Raw genomic sequence first — 7,002 nt, 5'->3', positions numbered from 1 at the left:
ACAGGTTTATCTAAAGCCTATTTTGCAACAATGCATCTACTCCTGATGTTTTAAAATCAGGAAGTACACAATCTACTGCTTTCTTGACCATTTGTTTGAGTAGTTCGATATTCTTGTTTCTGAGAGAAAAAAATGTTGTATTTTAAATAAGTATTAACTGTAAAGCTATTGTGTACACTGTTTAATTTTTCATTATGTTGGGGTTTTTTTTCTTGAATCTATTGTCAGTTAGTCTGCTTGAGCTTTTATTTTATTGGGACACAGTTTTCACAGTTTTGTCGTGTGCAATTTGTGTTTCAGGACATAATATCAAGAATCATGAAAAAAGTTTTGTGTCATTCTTATTTTGGAACCTGGTGGAAAAGGCAATATGAATGTAGAGAGTTCTAAGTATATCTTAATTGGGAATATTTTCTTTCTCCTTATGAGTAAAGCGTACAGTTTAATACTTAACTATACTCAATGCAAAGTTCAGTAAGTACTGGACACACATGATGATGATTTGACTCTTCTCCAGTGCGGGGAGAAGCACCACTCTCTTGTCTTTTTAAAATGTACATGCAAGAGGACACAGCCCATTCGAAATGTTACATTGTGAAGATATGTTTGTCTTAACATTTATTTCTCCTTGTCTCTTTCATTAGAGTGCAGAATCTCTGCTAGTACTGCATTTGATGATGAACCTTTGTTTACTTGCAGAACCCTGGGTTTTCTGGCTTCCATTTTTTTGACAATCTGTGTTTATAGAGATAACATGATCTTGGAAAAGCATGTAGTGTGCCTTATCTTTGCAAAAGCTGGCTGGTATTTCAGATATGGAACAAGTGGAGAACTTGCAATTGATGATTAAGGAAACATTAAGTAAACTATCAAGCAAGTACATTTTCCGGAATTATAAAGATAAAATGTCAACATTGCTGTCATAAATTATTCAACAGTATGAAGCATTAAAATAGGGTTTTAAAAATGTATTTCTTTTGTAAAAATGCCTCAGCCTTCTATCAAAGCTTAACAAGAAACTGCAATATTTATATATAGTAATTGAACTGCAAATCACCATTTGATAGGTTTGTGATTGCGCTTAGTTGTGGTTTTTAGAGTATTGTGTTTAATTAAATTTTTGTTTACAGAAACCACTTTATTTCAAGTATTTATATGGCAGTGTCTCACAAGATTGTTGCTGGTGTGTCTCAGAGGGTCTTTTTTGTGTTTTCTTGCATTGCATTATGCGATCAGGCCCTGATTCAGTAAGGGTTTCTAAATGTGATTTAGTTCATGCACAGTGCCTATTTATAGCCTTGTTGAAACTATGTAGGATCTAAGTCGGAGAGCGGGAGGGAGGTGTGGTTTTTCTTTGGCTTTTTGTTTGTTTGGGTTTGTTGCAGGAAGGGGAGTGTGTTTTTTAAGTCAGGTTTTTTTATTAGCTGGTTTAGACCTTCAGACTCTGATCTCACCTAGGTTTTTAGCTGCTCCTGCAGTACCAAAGAAAGTTTAAAAAAATGCAAGACACTTTATAGAGATTGCGTTCTTTAGAAGTACATTTTCTACTAACAAAGGTAATTCAGAGTTAGACACTTGTAAATAATACTGGTGTTCCCAGGTTCCTGTAACTGATGTGTCATTGTAAAGAGCTAGCATTGTTTCCATTATAAAACTTTGAGCACCTTTCCAAAAGGGTGGAGAGAGGAGGTGAGTGATACCAAAATCCCCTAGAAACTCCTACACCTCGAGAGAATTTGTACATGAAATTTGCATCAGATCTGAAATTTTGATATACAATTTCTAAACAGAAGCTGAAAAAGCTGAAGATGAAGACAGTATTTCTGGGTAGTCCAGAGGAGACACTGACATCTATTGCTTTTTGCTGTTCAGAAGAATTTGCTGATTCACTCTGACTTAAATGTTATCCTGTTTACATGCTGACAGTCATTTCTGCAAAGAGCCAATTTGGTGAAGTGCATGTTTTCAGAATCTCTTCAGATAATGTAAAAGCTGGGGTAGAAGTAAGGGGGTAACCTCCTTCATCCAGATGTTTCCACATTTTTGATGGCTCTCAGATTTACTAGACTTTCTTTTACCCATATTTTTCATGAAAGAATGCTACAGGAAGCAAGGACATGCACATTTTATCGTGCAGCATATTACGCAATTTTCAAGTCCACTTTACCCTTTGCTTTTGTCAGGTGGTGGAAACTGGGAAAGAAACCAAAGGACCCACAAAAGTGGGAGCAGCAGGGCTGACATCTTACAAATACAGCATTGTGAAGAACAGAGTAGATCTTTTATTTTCTCTTTTTGTAGGGAGAAGTGCTGGCTGGGGTTGTGAGAATATTGTCCATGATGCTCTACCCTGTATGGCAGAGTGTAAAAGTGTACTTTTAATCTCTAAAGGTAGATAGAGGACTGGAGCACTTCTCCTACGAGGACAGGCTGTGGGAGTTAGGGCTGTTCAGCCTGGAGAAGAGAAGACTGCGTGGAGACCTCATAGCAACTTTTCAATATCTGAAGGGGCCTACAAGGGAGCCGGAGAGGGGCTCTTTGTTAGGAACTGCAATGATAGGACAAAGGGTAATGTATTCAAACTGGAGGAGGGGAAGTTTAGGTTAGATATTAGAAAAAAGTTTTTTACTCTAAGGGTGATAAGACATTGGAGCAGGTTGCCCAGGGATGTGGCGGCTGCCCCAGCCCTGGTGGTGTTCAAAGCCAGGCAGGATGAGGCCTGGGGCAGCCTGATCTAGTGAGCAGGTGTCCCTGCCCATGGCAGGGAAGGTTGGGACTAGGTGATCTGTAAGGTCCGTTCCAGTCCTTAAATTCTGTGATTCTATCATTCTGTATTTTAAAGTTTGGCAAAGAGTAGTAGTTTCAGTCATGATATTCTGGTTGTTGAAACTGGAAGACCTTTTCATCTAGAATAATATAGTAAAGAGTCAATTATTTCATAATAATTGGAAATATTTCTCACGGTATGTAAGTGACTGTAAATTTCCTCAATCTGTCTTCGAGGTTTGAGGGGCAGTTTTTTGTTACGCTGTTCTGATACTTGGTCAGCAGTCGGGATCTTTCTATAATTTATTCATTCTTCTGCAACCCCCCCCTTTTTTTGTGTGTATGTTGCTAAATTATATGTGTGTTGGAAGAGAGTAAGCCACAAAACAAAAGTCACTTAAACCATGAAGGGGAAAGAAGGTTTTTAAACATTGTTTTGGCACTTCTTGTTTATACTTTGGCTCTTCCTCCTTCTGTGCACCTTCTACTTGCCTACAGGAGACTTAGTGGTGTCACTGCCCATTCACCCTGCATATAATGGTCTGCTCCTGGTTCACAGGAAAGTTCTAACTCTTCAGCCCTCTTGAGTTTCTGTGCAAAGTGTAAACACGTATGACAGTTACTGTAGAGACAGTAGTTTTAATAAGGTCTGAGGAGGAAAGTTGTCAGACTGGGGAAGTGAGATAAGAGCGCAAGAAAAGGGAGATGACGGAATTCAAAAGCGAAGTACAAAAGAGTTTACCTTTTTAGAATCCAGGTCTTGGGAAAAGCTTCCTGAACAAACATAAGCTGGGAAATAATGGCAGCTGGAAAGAATTATGACTGGTTTTCCTCACAGAAATGTTCACTGTGAGAAAACCTTTATTGTCTGTGAAGGAGGAGAACCTTGTATTTTCTACCAGTGTATATCTCTGTTTGATGAAACCATTGCTTTGTTATTTGCCTGAAAGATACCTTTTTTAATAGAACTCCAGAGTGCATCTGTAGTTGGAGGGAATAAAGAACTTAGTCAAAGGTCTGACGTCCCTCAGAAGTACCAGACTACAGCAAGTGGTGGGTCTTGGTTGTTCTCTTTCTTCCACAGTTAAGCTGTTGAAAACAGCTGAGAAATCCCTGCCTTCCACAGGAAAAAGGACAGGAGGCTGAAAGAAGAGTTAACAGTTTTGAAACCTTTTCCATTGTGATATGGCTGGTGTCTGCTGTGCTGCTCTTCAGCACTCTGACTGCAATGTGAAATGTGTATGACTTCTGATAGCTTAGTGTAGCCTGCTTGGTTCTTGACAGCATCTGATAAACTGGCATCTGTTTTGCAACTGTTGATGCCATTGTTCGGCCCTGCAGTACTGTAGCAACAAGTGTTGGTTCATGTTTTGACAAATCCCTCTTCAGTTCTGACTCTGGGAATTGCATTTGAAAAAGAATAGCTTGCTTTCTTCATAAGTATCTTCCAGCATCATCTCCTTACTGTCTGAATCTTGCAAAGTTTAAGAAAGCCAAGTAATTTGAGAGACAACTTTGTTGGTATTGTACTTTTTGCTTTTGTTTGCACTTGGAGTATTTATTTTAACTTGTGAGCGTAGCTGTAACTGTCTTATGTATTCTCTAGAGGTTGTTGAAGGGTTGTTCCCCTAGACAGTATTTTTAACAAAAATGCTTTTTAATAGAAAAATACTTTTTTCTGTTTCAGTGGTGAGTCAGAATATTTTTTCCACATTGAAATGTTATTTTTTCATTTAGCCTTTTTTTTTATTGTCTCTTAATTTCTTGGTAATTCACTGGTAGTTGTTTTTATATAGAAACTGGTGCTTTGATTGTTCAGTGTTGGACAGTGGTTCTCTATTTTTTTGTAACCAAAAGCCACCAGGCAGAATGAGACTAGTAGCAAGCACTCCTCAGAAACACTTTTTACTTTGAATTAATTTGCTCCATGCACTCAGGAGCATTGGCAGTTTCTCTGTTATGTCTGTTTTGAAAGAAAGCAAAGAAGTGATTAAGGAAGGCCTGTTATCTGGTAATTAAATTTTGTTTCGTTGTCTGAGCCATTGAAGAGAATTGCGTTTTCAATGTAGTTAACAAAACAAAGGCTAGTATGATGTGGCATATTTGTGAAAATATCACGTAGTCCTAATTTTGCTCTTTTCATATTTTATTGCATTACTGTGGAAGAATTCGATGAGTAAGGGAACAATGGTAAATGGGTGACATTTTTCACATGCTTCATGCAAAAGGTTTTTCTGACCTATTATGGTTAATTTTCCTATGTCTTCTGTGCATATAAAGCTGTGCAGATAATGGTAGCTCTTTATGCACTAAGGAGCCTCAGATGCCACTGTCTTAGGACATAACCTGTGCCAAAATGATTGGGCAACCATTTAAATTGCTTGGAAATTTTCTGATGAAATAGTCTTTTGCTGAAATTTATCAGCATGGTGAAACTGAAACATTTTGCGGGTATAGACTGACTTTTGCCAAAGTTCTGATGGAACCTAAGCAGAGCTGTTCCTTGTGGGCAGGTCTTTGATTTGATTATTTTTCTAGGAACTCACCTACTTGTCAGGTTACTGTGATGCTGAGGATTCTAGGGTGTGGTGTTCATTCTGCTTTTCTGACAGTAGCCCCAGGTAGTTTTCTTCCTGAGGTAAGCCAGAGCAATGACTTCACTCTGTTGTGAAGAACTTAAAAATTGTAATTTTAAAATTTCTAATCAGAATGGATGTATTAAAATCCTCATATTAACAGCTTCTATCTATTTAGTCCCTGTGTGTCATGCAAGAGGATCAGGCCAGGATCATTACTCTTTCCTCATGCAAAAGTTCATGGACTTTGCTGAGTTGCTGTTATGGGTAGTAGTTTGCCCCGTGAAAACTGTAAACAAATACTTTTGCTTTTCCACCCTTTTTTGGCATGTTTTGTCATTGATATGTTGGTCTGTCACCTTCTGTATTTGCTTGCTACCAAGTTCATTCAGATTTGGATATATACTTGTGTGGTATTAATAAGCAGCTGATCAAACAGCAAAATTCCTTTGGAGTTAATTAACTTTTTGCAGTTGTTTCTTGTATTAGGAGTTCTTTGCTTGTGTGGCTTTACCTTGTGGCGGGGCAAAAATAGGCAGAGCTTATTAGAAAGAGACCATGAAAAATGAAGAAGTACTCTTTGTCCACAACACATCTTTGAATATGCTTTAAGACAATATTTTGTATTTTTGTGCAAGCTGTTTGTAAAGTCAGAATAATATTACCTGGGAAAAGAACAGAGTTTTAATGCAGAAGATGACGATGTGTTTAAAGCATAGGTTAACTTCATGTGTGAACTCAGCATCTGTTACCTAAGCAATGAAAAAAGTTCTCAGGTTTTCCAGATTGATTATTAAAGTATTGTTGAATACTTTGATAAAGTTTGGAGAGTATTTTCCCATGAGTATTATAGGACATACGTGAATCTGTTGCTGTGAATTTTTGTGGATTTCTAGTTGATACAGTGCTGATGTGTGTTAAGGGAGAGTTTAGTTGTGTTCCATTTGTCTGTGTTTTCAAACCAATCTGTAAAGACTACAGTTAAATATTAGGTATACAATTTAAAGGTAAACCAAACAAATTAACCAAAACAATTACAAGTGGGAAACTGACAGACTAATTTTCTTAGTCAAAGTTTGGGTTTAGAGGTTAAAACTTTAGTTTGGTGGACTTGTAACATGACACTCTCTGGAACCTAGTGATAGTCTATTACCGCTGACTAATGTCAGACCTGTTAGCATTTTTTGTGAGGCCTTGTTAGTTTCTTACCTACAGTCATGACCTACTTAGGATTACTTGGGAAGGCTTTTGTGATTGATGTTTGCAATGTCCTTTCAAATTCCTTGAAAGAGGGTTGTGTGTATAAGCAGATGTGTGTACATTGCTGTCATCTTCAGTTTACTGGCAATAAACATATTGAGTTGTTGAGAGACAGCCTATGTCTTCTAGGCCCTCGCTTGCCAAGAGAAAAGTCTATGTAGTTTTTCTTCTCTCGTTAGTAAACTGAGTAGTTGGTGACACAGGCACAAACACTAATTGTATTTATTCTGGAGCCTTTCTGAAAAGTGACTGTTTCTCTTTGTGGAACCTCATCTGCCTAACAAATTCTGTATTGTGTATAGTGGCAACTTGGAGAAAATGGACACATATATTTTGGCTGAGTTTCATTAGGCTGTTAATTTTGGAATTGGGCATTTAAATCCTTGCAGCTGCCAGAAGT

Source organism: Acanthisitta chloris, unplaced genomic scaffold, assembly GCF_000695815.1.
Source record: "Acanthisitta chloris isolate BGI_N310 unplaced genomic scaffold, ASM69581v1 scaffold13185, whole genome shotgun sequence".
NCBI lineage: Eukaryota > Metazoa > Chordata > Aves > Passeriformes > Acanthisittidae > Acanthisitta > Acanthisitta chloris.
The sequence above is the reverse complement of the archived record's forward strand: the minus strand, read 5'-3'. Positions refer to the sequence as shown.